Raw genomic sequence first — 27,637 nt, forward strand, 5'->3', positions numbered from 1 at the left:
GGCAGCTCATTGGCCCAAGAGTGAGGAAGTGGTTGCTTAGCAACCAAATCTTGACACCCCCCCCCCACACACACAGACTTGAAAAGAGAAAGCTTGTGGGTCAGCCATCTAGTTCTGCCTGTATTATAGTGAGGAGGAGCGGCTTAGGAGAAGATGAAGCCCTTGTCCCTGTTAATTGAGATATTGATCATTCTTGGGGTCATAATTAAAAGTAAGTTTTTCTGTCCTTATGGTTGTCTATGAGGGTCTTTTTAACAGCAGTAAGGGTGGAAACTGATTAGAAGATCAGAAATATCACTATACTCCCAATTGATACCATTTTCGGGTAAGTACTTAAAAATATCCAAGAAGGATAGATATCAATGATACTCTTATTTAGGACAATACTTGGAAAGGATATGTGTATGAGAGTGAGATAGAGGGAGGGAGGGAGATAAAAATAGAAAAGATTGAGCAAATCTATGAGGAAAGCATTATAGTAGTTTTTATAGAGTAGGGATATTTGAGACAGGTTGTTAAATTTTGTTAAATACAGAATATTATGAAGATCTAATTCCAGATTTTAAAGGAAAAGTAGAGGATTCAAAGAATGGTAAAGCACATTAATTTATATTCTTACAGTCTTTTTTTAATCTTTTCACAATAACAATTGTACTTCCAAAACTTCCATGATTCCTAACTAGTTACTATCTTAATATGGAAATTATTTTCCAGTCTTGTTTCTCTGGCCATTTATTGAATTAATTTTTACCCAATCTTCAAATAATTTACTCATGATGAATTCAATCTAAGAAATATTTATTTACATTTAACCCAGAAATGCAAGGTTGATATAATATCTGAAAATTAATTAATGTAACTTACCACATCAATAGAATAAAAGAGACCACACAATCATCTCAATTGGTACAGGAAAGACATTTGACAGAATTCAACACCTCTTTCTGATATAACACTCAACAAATTAGAGTGTTTCTGATAAAACACTAAAGAAATTAGAGTGTTTCTGATAAACACAAAACTCACACCTCTACCTACACTTGTGGTGGACATAGCATAATATATAAACCTGTCAAATCACTTAGTTGTACACCTGAAACTAATGTAACACTGTGTGTGTTATCAATTAACAATGTCAACTGTACTTAAAAAAAAAGAAATCCACACCTAGTGTATTTAATGGTGAAAACCTGAATGCTTTCCCCCTAAGATCAGGAACAAGACACTCTCACCATTTCTATTCATGCATTTCAACATTGTACAGGAGAGCTTAGCCAAGGCAATTAGATAAAAACAAGGAATGAAAGACATCAAGACTGGAAAGGAAGAAGTAAAACTATCTGTATTCATTAAAGACATAATTTTATGTATAGAAAACCCTAATGTATCCACAAAAAAACTATTAGAACTAAGAAATGAGTTCAGCAAGGCTGCAGAATAAAAGGTCAATATACAAAAATCAACTATATTTCTTTATAGTCACAGTGAAAAAACAAAAAAATGAAATCAACAGTTCCATTTAGAATAGCATGAAAAAGAATAGAGTACTTAGGAATAAATTTGACAAAAGTGCAAAGCTCATACTCTGAAAACTACAAATAATTGTTGAAAGAAATTAAAGAAAACTCCAATAAATGAAAATATGTATCATAGTCATGAATTGGAAACCTTAATGTTAAGACAGCAATACTCTCCAAATTTATCTACAGATTCAATACAAAATCCCAGCTGAAATTAAGAAAATGATCTGAAAATTAATACAGAAATGAATATTTTTAAACAAAAAGAGCAAATTTGGAGGACTCACACTTCCCAATTTCAATATTTATTACAAAGCTACAGTAATCAAGACAGTATGGTACTGGCATGAGGACAGACATATAGATCAATGGAATATCACAGAGTTCAGAAATAAATCCTCGCATTCATATGCTCAATTGATTTTTGGCAAAGATGCCAAGGCAACTCAGTTGAGAGGGGAAAAAATAATCCCTTCAACAGATGATGGGGAAGACTGCAGAGCCACATGCAAAAAAAAAAAATGAATTTAGATATCTACCTCACACTATACACAAAAATTAATATAAAATGGGTCAAAGATCTAAATATAATAGCTAAAGTTTAAATCTCTTAGAAGAAAACAGGCATAAATCTTTGTGACCTTGGATTAGGCAAATGATTTCTTAAGTATGCCACCAAAAGCACAAGAAAAGAAGAAACAGATAAACTGGGCATCATCAGTATTAAGCACTTTTATGCTTCAAAGGACGTCATCAAGAAACTGAAAAGACAATCCACAAAACAGGAGAAAATTTTTGCAAATCATATATCCAATAAGGTTTAGTATTCAGAATGTAAAAACAACTTTTACTTCTCATCAGCAAAATGACAACTCAGTTTTTTAAATGGGCAACAAACATTTGGGTACAGGTTTTCTGTTTGGACATATGCTTTCATTTCTCTTGAATATGTACCTATGGAATCAGATAAATGTTACTCCAGAAATTATATAAAAATGACCATCAAATACATGAAAATCTATTAAACATCATTGACCATTAAGAAAATGCTAATCAGGGTGCCTGGGTGGCTCAGTTGGTTAAGCAACGGCCTTTGGCTCGGGTCATGATCCCGAGGTCCTGGGATCGAGTCCCGCATTGGGCTCCCTGCTCGGCAGGGAGTCTGCTTCTACCTCTGACCCTACCCCCTCTGTGCTCTCTCTCTCTCTCTCTCTCTCTCAAATAAATAAATAAAATCTTTTTTAAAAAAAGAAAATGCTAATCAAAACCACAGTGAGATGCCACGATGAGGACTTAACTATAGCAATAGCAGTGGGGACTGAGAGGAATAGGTGGATAATAAGGCTAGAGAGAATAGTGACATAAGAGTCCAAAGCGAGAGTGTGCTGAGAAGATGGGCATGTCCAATAATGCCAAATGCCAGAGAGAGTGCAGGAGTGAGGTAAGGTCCAACAAGTGACCACCGGATTTAATAGCTGGGAATCTTTACCTTTCCAGGACAGTTTTATCAGAGAAGCAGGGACAAAACCTGATATTGATGTGAGTGAATAGGAGGAGAGAAAGTAGAGACAGTGATGATAATTACAGAGTTCTTGCTGGATTATGGCACTTTGCAGGGTCAGACCTGAGTTTTCAACAGATAATTTCTTGATTGCAGGTCTACAGAGACCCAAGGACATAATAGGGGAGAATACAGTTTCTTTACAAGCTAGTGTAAAAAGACCTAAGATTCATACACAAAATCAGGTTTTAACCCCACTTAATTTTTTCTTTTCCTGCCTTCCTACCCCAAGTTCTCTAGGCAAAACAAACAGGTCTGCCTTTTTTCACTCAAATATACCTTGCAAACTTGCATATTTTTTATACATTTTTTTCACTTGATGCTCAATGTACTTTGACTTCACCTATATAAAAATATTGAGAGAAGGAAGCTGCCATAACTATATGATTGTTCCTGACTCTGCATTCACCTAAGGAAAGTTCTAAAAGAGTTACTGAGATTTTTTCCTTTCTTTTTTTTTTTTTTGCCTTTTGGTAAATCCTCAGAATAAAGTAGTTGATGATGATGGAAAGATTAATAGTTTATCCCAAAGTGTGGCTTAGAAAAAGAAAGTAAAATCAATAGTGTGCTTTTTTTCTTTCCACCCTACCAACCCAGCCTCTGATTTAAGGTAGCATAGGGTATATAACTGAGGCAGAGAAAAGACATTGCCAGAAATTCTGGCTCTAGATTATCCAGGATCCAAGGTTTCCCTATCTTATCTATCTCTCTCTAGTAGTAATTCTTCATTACCATACAAGTTCTACAATTAGAAAAAAAAAAATAATATAAAACAAAATGAAACAAAGTTTATAGCAACTCTCTCCCCTGACACCCACCCAGCAACTCTATCCCAGTTGAAAAAGGCAAGGTGCTCATTGATCTCAAACTAACCAGAATTCAGAAAACAATTGTCTAGCAACCATATCTAGTTCCTTGTCAGGTCCAGACAGGAGCCACATAGAGGCCAAGTCCTGGACATGTTGCAGAGGATACTGAGCCTAAGCAGTACAAGCAGAATATATCTTACTGCTTCATAAATAGGCTTGCTATTACCAGTGCTGTTTTGAATAACTTGTGAAATTTAGGAGTTCTAAGTTACCTTTGCTTCCTTTCAGTTCTTTTACGTTATACTTCTAAAAAGGGGAGGAAATATATTGCAAGTATCTGGAGCATCTTTCCTTGAAGAGAAGCAGGAGAGAGCAAGTGTGTTATGGTGGGATTGTTAACTACTAGAGAGAAATTTGATTGCTATGTTATGTTATGGATCAGTAAGGAAGCTGATCAGATAACCTAGGTTTATCTGAAAGGTTTCTACAACTCTACAATTCTACTACTACTTCTACAATTACTACTACTCTTTGGAACCATTCAGTAGGACAGCACTCAGTGGGGGTAGGGCAGCCCTCAAGCTGGAGGCATAACCCTCCCCCACCACCGCTGAACCCATTAATGCCAATGCAACAGCCTTATTTCCCATTACTCAGGCTGCTTTGAGGAACTGCCTTCTTCTGACACTCTTCCCAATTCTACTCCATTTTCTCCATACAAAGGTTCGTATGTGTCTCTTGTCACATACCTGCCCCAAGAATTCTCTCTGCCAGTGACAACCCTCTACCTGCTCCTGAGTGATCCTAAAATCTACTTCCCACCCATTAAGACTGCTGTCTCAAAGAATACCAATCACCCACTGATGACTAATCCAGTGGCCTCTCACTGTTCTCGCTACTTAACCTCTATGCAGCATTTGACACTACTCACCATCTTCTTTCCACCCTGAACCTATGTAGAATCTTAGGCTCTCACTGGCTTGCCTTTCTCAACCCTCCCTTTAAATGTTGTGCCCAAAGTTCAGTGCGTGGCTCTCTTGTTCTTCATATTCTATGTCTCTTACTCTCTTCCAAGCCCCAGCTTCTTTTACATATGTATTTGCATCCTAGACCTTCCTCTTGATCTTAGATGTGCAGGTCAGCTGCATGATGATCATGAATAGTATATGGTCTGCAAAAGTCTTAAATTCAGTCTCAAAGTTAGCTCCTCTTCTGTGTTTCTTCTCTTATTAATGGCATTAATATCCCTCCCTGCTCCACTACTCAAGCACAAAACCTCAAAATTGTATAATCATACAGTTATAATGCACTAAGTAGCATCTAATTTAATGTTTTTTATAGATGTAGGACTGGGGCCCAGAGTGGTGAAACTGATTCCATAGGATCATTCTGCAAAGCCAGAATCTCCAAATCCTTTACAATTATTAATTCCTTTATTCCTTTGTCAAATCCTGTCAATTCCACAGTGCTTCTCCCATCTATGTATTTTCATGTCTCAATTTAGAGTCTCATTTTAGTATCTTTTATCTACATGACTGCACTTCTAACTCTTCTCTCTTATTCACAATACAGTACTGTCAAAAATAATATTCCTAAACCCCAGGCTTGATCATAATTTTCAAGCACCTACTTTATGCAGAATAAAACTCCAACATATTGTCCAGCAGTCAAAGTCCTATGCATTTAGATCCCAGCTTCCTTTCTATTTTGTCTCTGTTACATACATATTCTATTTTAACTAATTCAAACTATCAGATACTCAGTATACCTACATATAACTCTCTCACTTGCATGGCTTTCTCAGTCTGTTTGGCAGATGAACAGTCTGCAATGATGGCCTGTCTGCAGGAATGTAGTGTCCTTCCATTTTCTTCCCCATCACCACCATAAGTCTACAGCACAACATCCTGCTCATCTTTTAAGGTCCATCTCAAGTTCTACTTCCTCCAAAAAAAAAAAAAAACACCTTTTCCAAGCCCTTCCTCATAGCACATTGCACCTTTATTTTCTTACACATCATGGCCTCATAATTGAGTTAATTTTTAACTCCCTCACCATATTGTCAACAATTTTTAAAATTAGCACTTATAACACTTTAAAATTTGTAAAACACATTCCCAAAACCTGTGGGGTAGATCATGCAGACATTCTTATTTGTCTAAATTTACAGATTTTCAAAACCCTGAAGTACAGAGTTTAGTAAGATCTGAATCCTCCAATGGGAATCAAGTTTTGTTTTGTTTTCACTCTGTATCACCTGTTTGTTATTCTAAGTCTTTAGTATTTATATGTATTAGTATGTTATGCTAAGTCTAAGTGTTCTACAAAGTGGACTGCTCAAAGTTTTTGCCTCATAATCATATTTACTTGCCTCAGGCTATTTCAACATGCTACCAAGCAGCCAGCTGAAAAATAAAAAATTTAATCCATCATTCAAACATTTCAAAATGTAGTATACGTATGTTCGCTTCTGTATAGAACAAACAGCTAGGTGATTGATTATTTTTCAACCAGTTGTTTTAGCAGTATGATGATTACATAAACTCCAACGGTGGCATTTTATCAGTTTTTCATTGATTTTATAATTTTACTGGCATCTGCAATTTATTTAGTGTAGCCATCTAATTTCATTTACATAGTATTTATATAGTTCATCAGCTAAGGAGATACGCTAGGCAAGAAAAACTGGTTTCTTAAGACTTCTTTAAGTCTTAGGTCTGCCTCACAGACTTGGTGCCAAAATTACAGCATTGGGCTTGAAGAGAATATTCCCAGAATGGAAAAAGTATACACCCTTCATCTTCCCTGATAGAAGATAGTTTTTAAAAACAATTCACTGGGGCGCATGGGTGGCTCTGCCAGTTAAGCGTCTGCCTTTAGCTCAGGTCATGATCCTAGGGTCCTGGGATCAGCCCCACATCAGGCTCCCTGTGGAGCAGGGAGCCTGCTCTCCCTCTCCCCCTGCTTGTGCGCTCTCGCTCTCTCTCTCTCTCTGTCAAATAAATAAATAAATAAATAACAATTCATCATCTCTAGAAAACAAGTAGGAATATCCTGGATGAAAAAGAAATTATAAATACCTAAGAGACAAAATAGGAGATGGAATGGACTTAAAAGAAGAAACTTTTGCCCCAAAATGTACAAAAGAGAATATGGTTACATATGATGTACATGTAGGCTCAGGAAAAAGGGAAGGATCCCTGAAGCAAAAATAAAAGATTGTTGGTTGGAAACAACAGCAGCTTCAGCCTGTCAGTCTGACTCCTATGCCCCTCAACACCACCTCCATATGCAAAGAAGGCAGCACTTTTATTTCTAGTAATGAAAGGCTAGGTCACTAGGTTACTTGGTCAACCCCTCCCACTGAAAATAAATGGTGCATAAAATATACAAACTTCTTAAATGAAACAAAGAGTTGAGAAGACAGTAAAGAACTACCAGACAAAAATGTAAGGAATTGCTAGAATCCAGTGAAGCAAGCCCAGAACATCTGATCAGGGCCAGGACTTCCCTCACCTTGGTCCCAGCCCTGTACCTGAATATCAAAGCAGCTGTTACCCTGAGCCAGACAAATTTGGGCTTTGGCTTTAGTGGCCTCACAAAGCAAGGAGAACAGAATCTAATTCTCAAGACCTGTCCAAGGTGAGGAGTCTAATAGGAGACCTTTTCAACATTAACCGAGGACCGTAAAATACTCTACACTTAGGATAAAGGCAGCCCAGAAGTAAATCCACCCCTTCCTAAATCCAGGGATTTGCAGAGACTTGACATCTAGTAGAACAAAGAGTAAAGGAAAAGGAAAAAAATACATTCCTGAGAAGTTGTAGTCACAGGCTAGCCTCCTTGGAGATTTACAGCCTGGGTAATCCCAGGTACCCTGAGCCTAGTACTAGATCTAAGATAGTCCTGTACTTGGTACTGCCCCAGGCACCTGGCAAAAGCAAATTGATATTCTCTCCATGGGAAAGCAACTTCATTTTAGGTCTCAATCTGAGTTCACAAGGAGACAAGGCATGAGGTGGGAGATTTGGGGTGGCATTTTGGCAGAGATTTTGGCAGATTTGGGCAGAGTTTTGCTGCAAATGGCTAGTGATACTGAGGGAGCACCTATTCCTGGATAACTAGGTCCTGTCACATCCTGATAGTTTATCCTGAAACACCCACAAAGTTACTGGTGGCAAGCTGAGGTGATTGTTATAGCATTCAGAGGCAGATTAAGAGGGGGAAATCCAAGTCCAACATGAGGAAAACTGACACCACAGAAAAGAAAAGCATCAGCCTACACATGGAAACACACACACCCCACACCATAATACCTGAGGAAACAGAACAAGTAAAGGGGATGGTTGTGGTCTTCAAAATATAAAATGATTATCATAAGATGTATTTAGAGATGTTATTATAGCCATAAAAGATGAGCTATTTTGAAAATGAAATATATGATAGTAAAAATAAAAACCTCAAAGCTGAATACCAACATTGACAGAGCTGAAGAGCAACTCAGAGGCTCAAAAATCAAACAGAAATCCTCTTATAAGCACAATGCAAATGGACAGAGAAATGACATGTATGAAATAAAGGTTCAAGGACATGGGGTATGTATCCAAAAGTTACAAATTCACATAATAGGGGTCACCAGAAAGAGAAAATGAAGAACTTAGAACAAGAAATAAATAAATAAATTTCCCAGATCTTAAAAAGACCTTTTTTTAGAGTCTTTAGATTAAGTTCTACTAAGTGCTAAGTAAGAAGACTGAGAAAAGATGCACTCCTAGAAAGTGAGGGTAAAATTTTAGTACTTTATGGATAATCAGAAAATCCTTAAAGCTTCTAAAGAGAAAAAATACAGGGGCACCTGGGTGTCTCAGTCAGTTAAGCGTCTGCCTTTGGCTCAGGTCATGATCCTAGGGTCCTAAGATCAAGCCCCGTGTCAGGCTCTCTGCTTAGCAGTGAGTCGGCTTCTCCCTTTGCCTCTGTGCTCCTTTTGTGCTCTTTCGTGCTTTCTTGTGCTCTCTCTTGCTCTCTCTCAGGTAAATAAATAAAATCTTTTAAAAAGAGAAAAAAAATACCTTATTTACAAGGTGAAAAATAGCATGTCAACTTCAACTTCATTAGCAATATTGGGTACAAAAAGACACTGGAGAAATATTTTCTAAGTACTGAGGTGAAATGATTTTGAATCTAGATTTATATAATCTGACAAACTGTAAAACAAGTGTAATGGCAAAATAAGATATTTTCAAACATGAATGATTCAGAAAATTTATCACCCACAAATCCTAACTGAAATATTGACTAGAAAATACAATCCAGCAAAATAAAACATGAGTTCAAGAGGAACACTAAAAATCAGTGGTAATCAAAGAAACCTTCAAAACGTGATAAATCTAAGCAAATGCCTATTCTAATTTTAAAAAATAAAGCAATCAAATTCATTTTTAAAAATCCCTTTCATGGGGTGCCTGGGTGGCTCAGTCATTAAGCATCTGTCTTCAGCTCAGGTCGTGATCCCAGTGTCCTGGAATCAAGCCCTGCATCGGGCTCCCTGCTTAGCAGAAGGCCTGCTTCCCCCTCTCCCACTCCCCCTGCTTGTGTTCCTTTTCTCACTGTATCTCTGTCAAATAAATAAATAAAATCTTTAAAGAAAAAAAATCCCTTTCACAAGGGAACCCTCTTAGACTGTTGGTGGGAATGCAAACTGGTGCAGCCACTCTGGAAAACAGTATGAAGCTTCCTTAAAAAGTTAAAAATAGAACTACCCTGGGGCGCCTGGGTGGCTCAGTCATTAAGCATCTGCCTTTGCCTCAGGTCATGATCCCAGGGTCCTGGGATGGAGCCCCATATTGGGCTCCCTGCTCAGCGGGAAGCCTGTTTCTCCCTCTCCCACTCCCCCTGCTTGTGTTACCTCTCTCCCTGTCTCTCTCTCTGAAATAAATAAATAAAATCTTTAAAAAAAAAAATAGAACTACCCTATGATCCAGCAATTGCACTACTAGGTATTTACCCAAAGAATAAAAAACTACTAACTTGAAGAGATACATGCACCCCAATGTTTATAGTGGCATAATCAACAATAGTCAAATTATGGAGAGAGCCCAGATGTCCATCAACCGATGAATGGATAAAGAAGATGTGATATATATATGCAATGGAATATTACTCAGCCACAAAAAAAGAATGAAATCTTGGCATTTACAATGATGTGGTTGGAGCTAGAGAGTATTATGCTAAGCAAAATAAGCCAGAGAGGGACAAACACCATATAATTTCATTTATATGTGGAATTTAAGAAACAAACCAGATGAACATATGGGGCAGAAAAAGAGAGGTAAACCAGAAAACAGACTCTCAACTATAGAGAACAAACTGAGAATTGCTGGAGGAGAGGTGGGCGGTGGGATGGGTTAAATGAGTGATGGGTATTAAGGAGGGCATTTGTTGTGATGAGCACTGGGTGTTGTATGTAAGTGGTGAATAGCTAAATTCTACACTTAAAACTAATATTACACTGTATGTTAACTGGAATTTAAATAAAAACTTGAAAAAAAAATCCCTTTCACAGTAGCAACAGAAATTTAAAAATAGCTAGGAATAAATTTAATAAAAATTAAACAAGGCATATATGAGTAATAAGAATGAAAATTTTCTGAAGAGCATCAAACAGAAAACTGAATAAATTCAGGCTATACACCCAAGTGAATCTCAATATTGTAAATATGCCAGGTAAATCCAATGCAATCCAGTGAAAATACCAACACATTTCTTGAATGAATCTGACAACCTTATTCTAAAATTCATCTAGGAAAGAAGTTATACTAGAAGTCCCAAGATAGGATTTTTTTCAAAGATATTTATTTATTTATTTATTTAAGAGAGAGAGAAGGGAGAGGAGCAGAGGGATAGGGGACAAATCCCCGACAACCCCAAGATCATGACCTGAGCCGAAATAAAGAGTTGGACGCTTAACTGATTGACCCACCCAGGCACCCCTCCCAAGATACGTTTTTAAAAGAGGAAAAAGAAAGGTGTGCGGGTAGGTGCTTGTGTATCTGCACAGAGAAGTTCTTGCACAAATAGTAAAATATGCAATTATAAATCTACAGTAATTAGGGTATTGCCAGAAGAATAGACAAATGCATCAAGAAAATAGAGTTTAAAAATGAAACAATGTACAAATGAGAATTTAGTACCTGAAAGGAGGTTTCTAAATGCAATGGGTCTATAATGAATGTTATTGTCAAATTGTCTATTTATTAGAAAAAATCAGATTCCACTTCATACCAATCAAAAAAACTGAGCCCAGATGGATTAAAAACTTAAACAGTAAAAGGAAAACTATAAAAATAGCTGAAGGAAATATAGGAAAATGTATATTCAAGTGATTGGTAAGGCCTTGAACAAGACACACACACAAACACACACATATACACACAGGTTATAAGTGAGGAAAAGATAGATAGTTTTGACTACATTTGAATTTAAAGCAACTCTGTTTCAAAGGATACCATAACCAGTTAAAAGGCTAACAACAGACTGAAAAATATATAACATAAACACCAATCAAATAATATCCAGAATATATTTTAAAACTCCTAACGATCTTTTCTTAAAAGCCTAATAGAAAAAAGAAAAAAAAAAGTAGAAAAAAAAAAAAGGCTAATAGAAAGATGGGGAAATATCTAACAGTCCATTCCTTGGAGAGGAAAATACAAATGCTCCTAAATGTGACCTTGCCAGTAATCATGCAAATGGAAATTAACAGTGAAATACCAGTTTATCCCAGGGCGCCCAGGAGGCTCAGTTGGTTAAGCGTGTGCCTTCAGGTTGGGTCATGATCTCAGGGTCCTGGGATCTAGCCCCACTTGGGGCTCCCTCCTCAGAGGGGAGTCTGCTTCTCCTGCTCCCTCTGCCCCTCCCCCCCACTCATGCATGCTCTCCCGTGCATTCTCTCTCTCAAATAAATAAATGAAATCTTAAAAAAAAAAAAAAAGGAAACACCAGTTTGTCCCAATACATTTGCAAAAATTGAAAAATGTTGGTTAGGGTGAGGAAAGATTCATACTCTAATAAATCATGTGTGGAAGTATAAGTCAGAGTGGTTTTTCTGGGAATGACTATTTGCTATTTATTAAAATTTATATTGGGCCTACTACTTCTCAGGTGACTAAATCTATTTCTATTGTTTACTTTGGCAAACCCTTACATATGTTTCACAGGAAACATGTTCAAGATTATCCATTACAGTATTATTTGCAATAGCAAAGTAATTGAAAACATTATAAATGTCTATCCATTAAATGATTAAATGTAACACCATTATAGAGATGACTCCCTTCCAACCCTAAAATTCTGGATTTTATCTTATAGCGTGTCAGAACTCCTCAAGAATATAAGGATTAACAAAGAATTCCTACACATAAACTAATGTCTTATCTCCACATTCAATAAATGTTGGAACCTCATGTATTTACAGTATCAAAGCTACTATATCACATACATAATATTCTACAAATATATTTTTATATTTCTATGAAAATATACCAAAATACAAAAACTAAGGGATTTTCTATATGGTTATTTCCTTGGGTTGATTAACTCAGTAGTACCAGATAAAATATCTAAACTTTTGTCAGTTTTAATTCTCATTGCATTAATTATTTAAGTAGTACTTTTAATCACCCCAAGTTATACTGTAGTAATTTCAGGTAATGCTATATAATGCCATAGACATTTAGATCACTAGAGAAGACAAGACATGGTAAACATAAATGCCTTCACCAAGATCAATTACTACATCCATTTACAAAGAGAATTAATACTCTAGAATTGAAGACTTCTGAATCCTATTATCTTGCTCCACTGATAATTCATGTTTCTTTACCTTTCAGAGAGACACTGATAATGAAAAGACATAAGAGCTAAAAGCTGCAAGAGTTCTAAACCTGCTTTGAAACTGGTTCTTATAATACTCAAAACAAATCATCTATATCAGGTTCCCAAAAAGCAATTGATCAGTTACTTCTCTGGATTCGATCAATCAATTACATATGCATTACAAACATGAACTTAAAAGCACCTTCAACCCAGTCAGCCCATTCCCAAATTTAACCACTGTTTTTTTGTTTTGTTTTGTTTTTTTATTATTATGTTATGTTAATCACCATACATCACATCATTAGTTTTTGATGTAGTGTTCCATGATTCATTATTTGCATATAACACCGAGTGCTCCATGCAGAAAGTGCCCTCTTTAATATCCATCACCAGGCTAACCCATCCTCCCACCCCCCTCCCCTCTAGAACCCTCAGTTTGTTTTTCAGAGTGCATCATCACTCATGGTTCGTCTCCCCCTCCAATTTCTCCCCCTTCATTCTTCCTCTCCTGCTATCTTCTTCTTCTTCTTCTTTTTTTTTTTCTTAACATATATTGCATTATTTGTTTCATAGGTACAAATCTGTGATTCAACAGTTCTGCACAATTCACAGTGCTCACCATAGCACATACCCTCCCCAATGTCTATCACCCAGCCACCCCATCCCTCCCACCCCCCACCACTCCAGCAACTCTCAGTTTGTTTCCTGAGATTAAGAATTCCTCATATCAGTGAGGTCATATGATACATGTCTTTCTCTGATTGACTTATTTCGCTCAGCATAACACCCTCCAGTTCCATCCACGTTGTTGCAAATGGCAACATTTCATTCCTTTTGATGGCTGTATAATATTCCATTTTATATATGTACCACATGTTTTTTATCCATTCATCTGTCAATGGACATCTTGGCTCTTTCCACAGTTTGGTTATTGTGGACATTGCTGCTATAAACATCAGGATGCACGTACCCCTTCGGATCCCTACATTTGTATCTTTGGGGTAAATACCCAGTAGTGCAATTGCTGGATCATATGGTAACTCTATTTTCAACTTTTTGAGGAACCTCCATACTGTTTTCCAGAGTGGCTGCACCAGCTTGCATTCCCACCAACAGTGTAGGAGAGTTCCCCTTTCTCTGCATCCCTGCCAACATCTGTCATTTCCTGACTTGTTAGCCCATTCCCAAATTTGCAATATTGTAATGGTGGAGCAGAATGGATGAGAAATCTATTAGTGCAGCTAGAAAAAAAAAAAAAAGAATGATAATGTTACCCTCGTGTCATCTTTGTTTATGAAAAACAGAATCTTATATAAAGATTTAAAAAAATAATATAACTTCATGAATAGAACCACTTAATTCAGACTTTTTGCAATGTTGAAGCACAGCAATAAAAAGTTTTTTGAAGAGGAAAACCCTTATTTTGTTTTAAAAAATTGTTTTTGTGGCTATATAATTAAATTTGACAATTCCAAACCTGAGATTCTTTTATTCTAAGTTTTCAGTACTAACTTAAAAAGCAGTTTGGTTGAATTTTAGATCCAGGAGCAGAATTATATGCTGTGTTACAATAAAAGTATTTAATCAACCATCAGTTTTAATTAAGACATTATGCAGGGTGCTATGGGTGAACTTAAAAAACAGGGAAGTTGTCTTTGCAATTGGAGATCTTACAATCCATAGAATAAAATTTAGTATGTGATTGGGTGCTAACCTGAATGACACAGAACACAAGTCCTGAAGAAGTTCCAAAAAGGGAGAGGTTATTTAAGGCTGAAATATCTAGGAAAACCTGCAGGTAGGGGGGAAATGTATTTAGTCATTTTAACAAATACATTTTATAAATCTATTGTAGGGCAGGAACTATTCTCACACCAGGCCCCAGTGTTGAAACATGACAAACATGTGCTGAAAGGCTGAATAAAATTTGGATATTAAGGGAAGAAAGAGAAAACATTCCAAATTAGAAGTAGACAAATAAAGGACATGGGTGTAAGAATGAGTGGAGCGTACATATGGGGTGGCAGGATACCACCACTTCAATAAGAGTGGAGTATAATGGAAAACAAATTGGTTTAAAAAAGTAGGGTCAGATCATTGAGAACCTTATATTTCTAAGCAGAGGAAACTAAAAGAAGCATTACTAAATGCCTGGCCCATGTCAGTCATTTTCATAGTCACGATCACATTAAATTCTAAGTACAACTGCTCCCACTCCCCACTCACAACCACACCCTAGGTTTAAGATAATAATTCTCCTTATTGAATGGATGAAAACACAGGTTCAGATGTTTTATGACTTGCTGAAGGTCACATAGCTAGAAAGCAGTAAAGTCAGAATTTGGTTCCCTCTCTTCTGACTCCAAGCCCAGTGCACAATCCACTACATCCCAACTGCTTCTTCAGTTTTCACTTGACATGGTAAGAAACAGCCACTTAAAGAAACTTGAATAAGGGAATGACACCATACTCCCAGTTGGCATGGGCTTTTCATAAGCAGTAGTCTAGTGATGGAATCAGAATAGATGGAGAACTGGAACTTGCTAGGCTATTTTAGGATCTAGGAGTCATGTCATAAAGTCCTGGACTAGGCTAATGATAATGGACCAGAAGTTACAACTTAAAAACAAAAGAAAGTTATGTTTGGCCATGGGGATGTTAGCATAAGATGAAGTAAAAAATGATATATGATGGAACTTGGGAGACTGATGATCCCCCTTCACAGGGACAGAACATAAGAGAGGAGAAACTGACTTAGGGAGGCAGCACATTAGCAAAAATGATTTAGTTTGGAGACATTGGGACCTTAGAGGTGATAGCCATATATCCAGGCCACCTTGCTGCCTATCCAGTCACATCTCAGCCAGTTCAGTACAGACTGGTGACAACTAAACAAGCAGCTTAAGTGTTTCCAATCTTCATCAAAACCCTAACTGAAAACAACCAACCTCACAGTTATAGCCTTTCAATTAAAATTGCTCAATATGTGTCTCTAAACTTAAAAGTTTTATTGCCCTATTCCTATAGGACAAATCATATTTTTCATTTGCATCATACTTTTTATAATTAACTGAATAATTAATGTATCCATTATAAAATTTAGTCAAACCCAAGTGTGTAAAAAGTATAACTTTCTTAATTGTTTAATAATGGAATTTAATTTCTAATTCAAGCTGTTATAGTGGAAACTTGTCTTTGCTATTTCTCCCGCTCTTTCCTCCCTCCTAGTCCAGGGAATGTTTTCTCATTTGGGAAAGAGGGCAGAGAAGGCCTTGCTATTACCTTGCTATCATATATAAGGTATTCTCCTACATCTATTCTGTTGTCTAGGTTATAGGTCCTTTCTTTTTCTTCTAACATCCAAGAAGACACTTACCCCTTTCTTTCTGCCACATCACTCTCTTTTCTGAAGCAATAAGCAACTCGCTGGCTAAATGGGGAAAAGGACAGAGGGTAGAAGAAAATACCAGGAAAAATCATCAGTCAACATTACCAAATACGTTTTACCATGTTTTCCCACTTGTAATTTGCACTTCTCCCTAATTATTTCTCAACTTATCAAGAATTAATAATAAAAATAAAATTTATTAAGCACTTTTTATGTGTTAGGCACTATACCAAGTACAATGTAGGATTACCCAACTATCCTTCAAGGTTGCTGTTAAGCTCTTTACTTGCACACTATAGGAGGTAATTCGTAAACTCCTGGAAGGAACACTTTTGGCAATACTGAGAATTATTCAACCTTCTCTATTAGATTAAAACTCATAAAAATAAAAATAAAGAACTATTCACTCACCATTAGCCTGTCCCTTAGTAACTTTCATATTTAAAATTTTGCCGTCTTTGTACTTGAAGAAGGAAGTTGAGGAGGAGGAGAGAACCAAAAGTTATAAAATACTTATTCTTTCAAGACATTAGCATTAAATTATAGACTTTCAAAAAATCTATAGTAGGGGCGCCTGGGTAGTGCAGTTGGTTAAGTGTCCAACTCTTGGTTTCCGCTCAGGTCATGATCTCAGGGATTGAGCCCCATCTGCTTAAGACTCTCTCTCCCTCTCCCTCTGCGCCCCCCCCAACCCCGCACGCTCTCTCCCTCTCTCAAATCTTAAAAAAAATCTATATTACTATATTAATATAACTAAGTCATTAGTCTATTACCAAATATATAATACATCAAAATGTATTTAGTGGTCTACTAAGTTACTACAATATGCTAACATTTTCATTAATACAGTTCTTTTATCATAATTTCCTTTATATCTTTAGAGACTGATAATGTCGAAATTTGGTCTAATTATATAGAAGTAATGACTGTAAATTATCCTTGTTTTTTTAAGATTTTATTTATTTGAAGGAGAGAGTAAGCGAGAGAGAGAGAGAGCACGAGCAGGGGGAGGAGCAGAGGGAGAGGGAGAAGCAGACTCCCCACTGAACAGGGAGCCCAACTCAAGGCTGGATCCCGGAACTCCAGGATCATGACCCAAGCCGAAGGCAGATGCTTAACTGACTGAGCCACCCACATGCCCCTATAAATTATTCTTGTTGAGAGTAGAATGGCTCCCTTCTATGTGGGCAATTCTTAGTTTATAGGTGTTAAAATTATTATATAACTGAAATGGGTCTCTTGAGGTCTGAGCTGTGATCAGTATGTAGAGGATGGAGCTTTATCTGAGGGAAAATAGTATGTATGTCACCCCAATCCTGTCAGGGGCCTGGGGAAGAGAAAAGCTGTATCCATCAGAATAGGAGGGCCAGGGATGCCAGGGTGGTGCAGTTGGTTGAGCAGCTGACTCTTGGTTTCAGCTCAGGTTGTGATCTCAGGGTCATGGGATCAAGCCCACATCAGGCTCTATGATTAGCAAGGAATCTGCTTGGAATTCTCTCTCCCTCTCCCTCTTCCCCTCTCATGTGCACACACGTGCACGCGTGCACACACACATATACACACACACACAATCTCTCTCTCTCTCTCTCTCGTTCTCAAATAAATAAATCTTAAAAAAAAATAGGAGGGCCTTAGGTAAGTGGCAGAGTTAAAAGTTGTATTCTTGCCCTTGATAACAAAGAGATCCAGGTGTTAAGGAGAATAACCCTATGGAGTGGAAAGATGACACTTTTCCCAGACATGTGAGAAAGATGTGAAATTCTTCCAGAAAAAGGAGTGAGACAGGACCAGGGAGAATGCAGTTGAGGTATTATAGAACCACAGAACTGTCAGTGTATAATGGACTCTGTCTATGCCTTTTATATTTTCTTTGCACTTCTGTGGGATTATTAGCTCTATTTTGAGAATTCCAGTCTGTTTTAGATGTAGTAAGAGTAATCAGGGAAAGGAATTTGAAGGGAAGGTGGTTGCAGCAGTTATCAGAATGAGAAAAAGCCAAAGAGAAGGTAAAATTCAGTAGGCGATTTTTCTTCCAGGGTTTACACCATATAGTTCCTTAATTTTATCTCAATAAGATAAGTGCTTTTCTCACAGATGCTAATACCACTTGCTTTTAAAAGGTAGGCCTTTGGAGAAGAGAAGGGAACTGACATTTATTATTTAGCTGCCATCTATTTAACAAACACCAAGCACTACACTTTAAATCTATTCTGTCTTCACATCTACTCCAAGAGATAGGTATAGTATTGCTATTCCCATTTTCTAGAAAACTGAGGCTCAGAGAGGTTAAATAACTTATCCAAGGTCACATGGCTAAGTAAGGAAATATGAAATGTTATTTCTGAACATCAGGCTTGATGATGTCCAAAACTAAGTATCTCACAAGCCAAAATAATAAATGTCCTAAAGTCACAGTTGTTTCTTATTGGAAATTTTAATAGATAACATCTAGTCCATTCAATAGAAACTGTTAAAATTTAAAAAGGAAAGAAGAAAACTTTCGAATAGTAATTAGTAACTAGTGAAACAGATTACTGATATATGAAAAATACTTCTAAATGTGGACTTAAGCCTGACTGAAGAGGAAACTGGAAGTCAACATAGGGAATTAGTGTTTATACAGTAAGCAACAGGGACTTACGGGTTTTTAAGCAGATGTGTGCCTTGCTGGAAACAGTACTCAGGGAAAATTATTCTGAGGGTAGATGTAAATTAGATTAAAATTAGAGCAATCATGATTAAATCTGTTAGGAGGCTGTTATCAGACTGCAGGCATGAAATGATGAGGGTCTGATTTATGCTGTGTTTTCCACAGGAAACTGAAAACTCACCCGTACAGAAATCCCTTTGGCAGAATTTTCTATGGAACCTTGTGGGTGCAAACTCTCACTCTTCTCACTCCTACATCTCCCCAATTGTGTACCCACTTCTGGTGACTTAGATTCATCTACACACCTCTATCCCTGGCCTGACCTGCTCCCATGATTTTATTCCCAGTTTTTGGAACCATTATTGTTGCCAGGTTTGTCTCTCATCGCTTGTCTCACCTCTGCCAACCTGGATTCCTTCTGTAGGTTCTCCTATGACTTGTGTTATTCTGCTTTCCCGTCATTACAGTTTAATTCTCAGAGCTTTACTTCTTAAGTGGCTGTCTGTTCAGGAATGAGTACATTATCCTTTTGTAGTTCCTGACCTCCTGCATTCACCATCTGTCCGTTCCAAAATCCTTGCTGACCCAGCTCAACCCTTAGGTCATGCCAAAAAGAAGAGGTGAGGACTGAGCATTGAGAAATACACAATCATTAGCAGACATAAAAACCAAAGAGGAACTCTAAAATAGAGGTTTGAAAGGAAGAAGGATATCCAGGATAGTGTAAAGTCACAGAAGCCAATGTACTGCAGAGTCTGAAAGAAAGGTCAGAAAGGAACAAATAGTATTTTTTATACCATTACTACATGTAATGAAGAATGAAGCACCATTTTAGAGAACTAGAATGGGAGAATCAACAAAATACTTCTGTTTAGTTCCACTGTAAATGTTGCTTGAACAAACAAGCAAACATTTTATTTGCCTGTAACTCCCCAGGCAAATTCCTTCATAAAGCACAGAGGTTTTTTGTGTGTTTTGGGAGTTTTGTGCTGCTTTTTTTTTTTTCCCCAGAATCTTAGTCACATTAATCAGGTCCCAATGTTCATTCAAAGGAAGATGAAACATGTCTTGGAAAGAAAGGACATGAGCCACATTGGGGAAATGAAGGGTAAAGCCAGGAGTTAGTGTATATCAAGCCTTTCATGAGAAAGTGGATCTGAAAAGAATTGTCAGCAAGACAATAAATATTCTGGGATATTACTTTCTTCTAAATCTTCTCTCAATGCTATGAGTACATTATATATTATTTATTTTGGCATTATTTACTGGTCTAATGTAGCTTCTGAGAATTGAGATTTCTATCCAAGGAGTCCTAGTTGGCTGAAGAAGCAGACAGGTTTTCAGTCATCAACTGCTGCATAACAACCCAAAACTTAGTGGTTTGAAACAATGATTTATTGTTTCTCATAATTCTCTGTGGGTTGACTGGGTGATTTTTCTGCTGGTCTCACCTGGACTCACTCATGAAGCTTCACTCAGCTGGTGGTCAGTTGAGACAGGTGGGCCTCTCTCTCTCTTTTCTCCACTATTACCCCTGGCTTCTTAAAGGCGTGGTGATCTCAGGGCATTGTTCCAAGAGGGTAAAAGAAGCTGAAAGGATTAAGGACTAGTCTTGGAAGTTGAACAATGTCATCTGCCACATTTCTGTTAGTCAAAGCAAGATACAGGGGCAGCCCATTGAAAGAGTGGGGAAAATAGTCTCCATCTCTTGATGGAAGAATTAGGCAAAGTCACATTGTAAAGGGGTATGAACATGGTAGTTGTGATTTATGGAGACCATTGTTACAGTCTACCACAGTCTACTCTCAGGCCCCAGTGATTCACATCACGTGATTCTCCCCCTTCTAATATTGCCTGAGACTCATCCAGTCATAGCATTAGGCTCAGAATCTATGATCTCATAATCTGCATCAGGTCAAGATGTCAGTGAGACTCCTTGAGTATAGTTCTTAGTTTCAGACACCTATGAAATAAAAAGGCAAGTTATCCTCCATTCCCTCATATACCCAGTGTATATTGGAGAAATAGAAAACCACACTACACTAGACACCGCTGTCTAAAAAAGGGGAATTAGGCATGTGTAACAGTCAGTGGTCCATGGCAATTTGGAAATCCGGCCAGGTGCATGTTGGCAGCTTTCTCTGCTCCAGGGGTAAGCAATGTTCCTTGATGAGGGTCCTGTTCTACTCTCTTGGAGTAGTTCCCTAATCTTTTATTTTCCTTGGCTCTTGGCAACACCCTCTGGGCTCTTGGTTCTGACCTCTGATATCAGTACCCATAGAGGGAAGTGATAAAACAGTGGAACAGGTCTCCAGCAATCACCAGTGTTCCTCAATTGATATTTAAAAGCCTACTAGAAAGCCTCGTGCAAGATACTGTTGGTAGCAGAATCTGTTCCCCAGTAGCCAATCAAAACTTCATTTTCTTTAGGTGAAAACCTAAAAGCCTGAAGTTTAGAAAAGACACATATTTTTGTTGTTGTGCATATTCTGCTGGAAATAATGACCAACTACTTTTATATTCTTTTTATGTTTTAAGCTATTAAATACGTTGTTCCTTCAGTTACATTCTTACACCTCCTCCCATTTCGCTAATTCTTTTATCTACATTTTTATCTACACTTACCCTACCTTTGATAATTGCTTTTAGCCTTGTAATTTTCATGTTAATATCTGGCCACTGACAGCTTGATTTTCTGGTCCAGTGTATAATACAAATGTTATTCCACTTAATATCCATAATTTCTCCTCTTGCTTAATACACATGACACTTTGTACTTCTTGTTCTGTGTATTTTCTGTGCATACTAACTCTAATTTTATTCTGTGTGCTTTGGGGAGTATAACAATGGGAATATATCAAATCACATTGCTTTTTCCAGTTTACTTTTTCTAGTTGTGATAATAGAGATTAAAAATTGCTAGACATTCACTGTAGCTATAATATTAGTCACATTGTCTGATTTCTAATACACAAATATAATTAGGCTAAGTAATTTGTTTTGAAGAAAATGCCTTAAATTGAGAGAGAAGTCATGTTATAGACAAAGCATTAATAAATTCTGATTAAGTCTCTAATAATGCTTTTTCACCATGGTCCTTTTAAAATACTAATTCACGTATATTTAAATATATTATTATACTGATTTACATGTTATACTACTTTACATATACTTAAATATATTATTATCTTGAAGGCATCTTAAATCCTTTAAGGAAGTAGGCCTTCTTTATAATAATCACAATCATAATTATATGTATAGCTTACATTTATTAAGCACTAAATATATATTAAGTACTGTACTAACTACATTACATAGATTATCTTATTAGATTACCATAACAAATTAATGAAACAGATACAAAATCAGAACTAGCATACAGGCCTGTTTAACTCAAAGGCCACATGGTGGACCATTACGCTATATTGATTGGTAATGAGTATGAGTATCCATGGCGCCAAAATGATCATTTGGCAAACTTGGGATAAAGGAAGTTTCATTTACAATAACATTCTTATTCTGGCATAATTTATTTTACATCCTGAACCTGAAAAGAGCAATCCTGTAGAATATATAATTTTATGAAATATGTATAATTTTTAAAATGTTTTCATATGATTTATATTAATGCATTTGTCACCATTAAGTTGTTGAATATTTATTTAGAATTTGCCAATTGTTTCCCTAGTTTGACAGAGGACTAAATATCAAACAACTGGAATCAGTTCTATAAGGTCTGGCTTACAAAGCAAACAGAAAAGACATAGAATTGTGAGGCCAAATACTAAAGTTCATCAGTGAGAGAAAGAATAAAACATTTTAAATTAATAAATATATCAATGATAGCATTAAAACATTCATAACCTGCTCTTGAAAGTATAAGCTCACAACTTTTGGAAATATAAAATTTTGACTATCCATATTTGTCTTGAGTCAAATTCTTCAGTCTATAAAGTGAACATATCACATATATGCATGTTTTACTTCAGGAAATATGTAGGGTCATTTTTACAGTGCATCAAATAATTTTTTTAGTAATTGAAAATTTATCAGTCCTACTAATGTAGTAGACATGCCATGATGTGACACCCTATTATATCAGGTTTTCAAAGACTTATTTTTCTGAATATGTAAGTTAAGAAACTTTAAGTCTTTGTAAAAATGAAATATACCAATGGCTATGTATGTATTCTATATGGTATAAATATGTATGTTCTATTCTTTACAAAAAGATTTGTTAAAAAATGCTTATGAAAATTATTTTCTCAAATATCAAAACCTGATGTAATCATACTAGCCTACATTTCTCAGATATTTGTATCATTCAACTATATTAATTTTTAGTATCTGACATATGAATCCATGTATAAATATATAAAAGATTATATTCCTTCTATGTTTTAATATTCTTTATTAATAAATGACATTTATTTACATGGATACATTTCAATTAAGTTGTAGCTCAGAAAGTTTTCTGCTATTGTAATTAGTCTATTATTTGTAGAACTCTTTCATATTAACTCAATTTCAAGATTGTTGATTAAAGTATTTAGATTGTCTCTGGTGTCAAGTTACATCTGAAAAATTATCTGTGAAGGAATTATTTTGTACCATGTTACAGGTAACTTTAAATTTATTTTCCACTATTATTCTTAAGAGTTCTAAAATTTATGTAGAAAGTTTTTTAGTAAGAAATGATTTAGTGAAATGTTAAAAAGAAAATATCTTCAATTTTATAAAAATTTTTGTATATTGTAGATATCGAAGCAGAAGAGCATAGTAAAAAGGAAAAGGAAAGAAATGCCACCAAACAGGTAAATATTTTGCTAAACCATTATATTTCTCTAGTACAAAATTTAGGCTATAGGCATTATACATAGTATTTATTCAGCATGCTCAGAATTTCTTAATCAAGTAATTATACTGGCTGTTGTTTCTATTCTTTTTTTTTTTTTTTTTGCTTCGTTGTCAATCAATCAATAATTTTTGTTCATTCACTCAAATACTTACTCATTCCACTGTGAGAAGATAAGAATGTTATCCCTGAGCTTTCTCATAAGCCATGACTGCCTGAGGTTCTAAATATTAAAACAAAAAGGACAGAAACCAGTCTGGCTTATAGTCACAGGTGCTTATTAAACTTTATTAACTTCATGATTTCTTCTAACATCTTGGAAGTAGGGGAGTCAACATTTTCAGTCTGTTCTCAACCCAGCAACAATTATTGATCCTATAAATGTAACTCATTTCAAGTCACTCCTTTACTTGAAACCCTTTCATGGCATCCCATCTCACAGAGTAAAACCAGTGCCTTACCTATTAGGCTCTGTGGTCTGACCCCATATTTCTATTCTGACATTATCTCCTACTACTGTCTCCTTTACACCATTCTGGACACATTGGGCTCTGTGCTATTCCTCAGAAACCCCAGGCATATACCCACCTTTCTGCTCTTTCTGGCTGGAACATCCTGGAACCCAGATAACCATGTGGCTTCCTGCCCTCACCTTCTTCAGATCTTTGCTCAACTGTCATCTTTTTGGAGGGTCCTTCCCTGACCATTCTGTAAATTTGCAATCACACCATTTAAAATTGCAAGCCCTATCACAATACCTTTTGTCTGTCTCCCTTCCCTGCTATATTTGACCTCTCAGAGTTATCACTGTGTAACATGTCATATTTTGTTATGTTTGTTCTCATTCTCCCTCCACTGGAATACAAATTCCATGGGAGCAGGGGTTTTTGTCTGTGTTGATCACTGCTATTATCCCAGCAACTAGAACAGTGTCCCACACATAGCAGGCACTCAATAAATGTTTATTGAAGAAATCAATAAATCTTAAATCCTAATTAAATAAGTAAACTTTGAAAAAATGTTTATATAAATTAAAAATTCCTCCCTACATCACCACATTTTCTAAACTCCTCCAAATTTAGCTGTTCCCCATTACCCTAACCAAAACATTCCATAATCAGCAATGGGATTATTATCTGCAGAAATAGAAGTGACCTTGGCATAAGCTCAGAGTTTATCCTTAGACAAGTAGAAGCATCAGGTCATCTGGCTTTCCCTTGTGGGCTCTTGATATCTTGTGATATGCAGTGCCTGCTCAATAACATATGAAAGCACCCTTTGTAATTAAGGAGCTCCATGAGATCGAGGGCGCTGAACATAGGTATCCTCCCCAATGCCCAGCATGAGTCAATGAGGCCCATATACTAAATACAGAAAGGACCCTAGCCCTACCCATGTAAAGCCAAGCAAAAAATACATAAACTATACTAAAAGATCTCAGAATGTGGAAAAAACAAAAGCACTATCTTCATGTCAAAAATGAGAAAACAGAGGGGGAGGAGCAAGATGGCAGAGGAGTAGAAGACCTAAATTTCATCTGGTCCCAGGAATTCAGCTAGATAAGGATCAAACCATGCTGAACACCTGTGAACTCAACAGGAGATCAAAGAAAAGAATAGCAGCAACTCTCTGAACAGAAAAGTGACCACTCTCTGGAAGGTAGGACATGCAGAGAAGTGAATCCAAGGTGATATTCGGGAGGATAGATGGCGGGGAAGGGGGCTTCCATCAGCCGCTTCTGGCAAGTGATAGAGCAGCGGAGCACAAAATCAGAACTTTTAGAAGTTGGTTCTGCTGAGGGATGTTGCTCCAGTGGCTCAGCGAGGGGTGGAACCCTCTCTGGGACAGTGTGGTCTCAGGACCCTTGGGTTCACACAAAGACCAGGGCTGCCTGAGTGCAGCAGAGCTCCCAGGCATCGGAGTAGGGAAGCCGGCTGCAGAGATGGAACCGAGGAGTGGGCTCTCAGCTCGGGGTTGCCATAAACCATGATCCGTGGCATAGTCGGGCCACTGCTCTTCCAGCAGGGACCCAACAAATGGCAGATCCGGGGAGACTTCTCTTCCTCCCCTGGGAGGAGCGGCGTGGGAGCGCACCGCAGGGATCTGCTGGGTTTGGAGACTCCACACGGGTTCCTGCGCCAGAGATAGAAATGCTCGGTCACAGGCCAGGTGAGCACAGAGTGAGCTGGAGACCGGGGAGACGGGAATGACTGCTTTTCTCTGGGGGCTCACTAAGGAGTGGGGCGCCAAGTTCTTGGCCCTTTCAGGGCAGACATTGAGAGGCCGCCATTTTCACTCTCGTCCTCCAAAGCTGTATGGAAAGCTTGCAGGGAACAAAAGCTCCCGAGAGCAAACCCAAACAGATTACTTAACCCGACCTGGCAAGGATGGGGCAATTCTGCCTTTGGCAAAGACATTTGGGAACCATGGCAACAGGACCCTCCCCCAAAAGATCAGCAAGAACCACCAGCCAAGACCAAGTTTACCAATCAATGAGAATGGCAGAACGCCAGCACTAGGGGAATACAGCACATAGAATTCATGGCTTTTTCCCCATGATTCTTTAGTCTTTCAAAGTTAAAGTTTTTTTTAACTTTTTCTTTTTCTTTTTTTTTTGAATTTTTCTTTTTCCCTTTTTCAACCAACATCTTACCAAAACCTTTTTTAAAAATATCTTTTATTTTTTCATTTTTAGAGTCATATTCTATCCCTTCAATACAGGTAACCTTATTTTTGGTATATATATATAAGTTGTTCTCTCTTTAAAATTTTGGGATACAGTGTATTTTAACAGACCAAAATATACCCTAAATCTCTAGTGTATAGCTCTGTTCTAGTCTCCTGCCTGATCACATTCTCTCCCTTTTTCTTTTTTCTTTTTAAATCCTCTTCGTCCTTTTTTCAACCAACTTCTTATCTTATCAATTCCTATTATAAAATCTTTTATGCTTTTCATGTTTACAGTCATATTCCATCCCTTCATCGTACTTACCCTTATTTTTGTACATATATAAGTTTTTTTTCTTTAAAATGTTAGGAGGGAGTTTCTTCTAACAGACCAAAATACACCCAAAATCTAGTGTGGGGCACTGATCTATGCACCAGCCTAATCATATTTGATCATATTCTGTTTTTTTGTTTGTTTCTTTTTATCTTTTTCTTTTTTTTTTTACTCTTTTTTCTATCTTTCCCTTTCTTTTCCCCTGGTTTCCAGTCTCTTCTGTTCGTGTAGTGTATATTATTCTGGGGTCATTGTTACCCTGTTAGCATTTTGTTCTCTCATTCATCTATTGTCCTTTGGACAAAATGACAAGATGGAAAAAATCACCTCAAAAAAAAGAACAAGAGGCAGTACCGACTGCCAGGGACCTAATCAATATGGACATTAGTAAGATGTTGGAACTAGAGTTCAGAATGATGATTTTAAACATACTAGCTGGGCTTGAAAAAAGCATGGAAGATATTAGAGAAACCAACTGGAGAAATAAAAGAACTAAAATCTAACCAAGTCAAGTCAAAAAGGCTATTAATGAGATGCAATCAAAAATGGAGGCTCTCACTGCTAGGAAAATGATGCAGAAGAGGGAATTAGTGATATACAAGAATAAATGCTGGAAAATGAAGAAGCTGAGAAAAAGAAAGATAATCAACTACTGGATCATGAGGGCAGAATTCGAGAGATAAGTGATACCATACGATGAAACAACATTAAAATAATTGGGATCCCAGAAGAAGAAGAAAGAGAGAGAGGGACAGAAGGTATATGGGAGCAAATTATAGCAGAGAACTTCCCTAATTTGGGGAAGGAAACGGGCATCAAAATCCAGGAGGCACAGAGAATGCCCCCCAAAGTCAATAAAAATAGGTCAACACCCCAAGATCTGATATTAAAACTTACGAGTCTCAGAGACAAAGAGAAAATCCTGAAAGCATCTCGGGATAAGAGATCTGTAACCTACAATGGTAGAAACATTAGATTG

The 27,637-nt window shown here is 37.0% G+C and overlaps 1 protein-coding gene across 1 annotated transcript in view; it reads left to right on the forward strand.

The window, feature by feature from the left end:
• The first annotated feature begins 23,565 nt into the window (after positions 1-23,565).
• Positions 23,566-27,637, forward strand: part of SEL1L2 (SEL1L2 adaptor subunit of ERAD E3 ligase) — a 110,940-nt gene continuing 106,868 nt past the window's right edge. The window contains exon 1 of the mRNA XM_035005820.1: positions 23,566-23,616. The gene's annotated coding sequence lies outside the window, so the exon portion shown is untranslated. The remainder of the gene's footprint in view (positions 23,617-27,637) is intronic.

Source organism: Mirounga leonina, unplaced genomic scaffold (assembly GCF_011800145.1).
Source record: "Mirounga leonina isolate KUSES-001 unplaced genomic scaffold, KU_Mleo_1.0 Mir_150, whole genome shotgun sequence".
NCBI lineage: Eukaryota > Metazoa > Chordata > Mammalia > Carnivora > Phocidae > Mirounga > Mirounga leonina.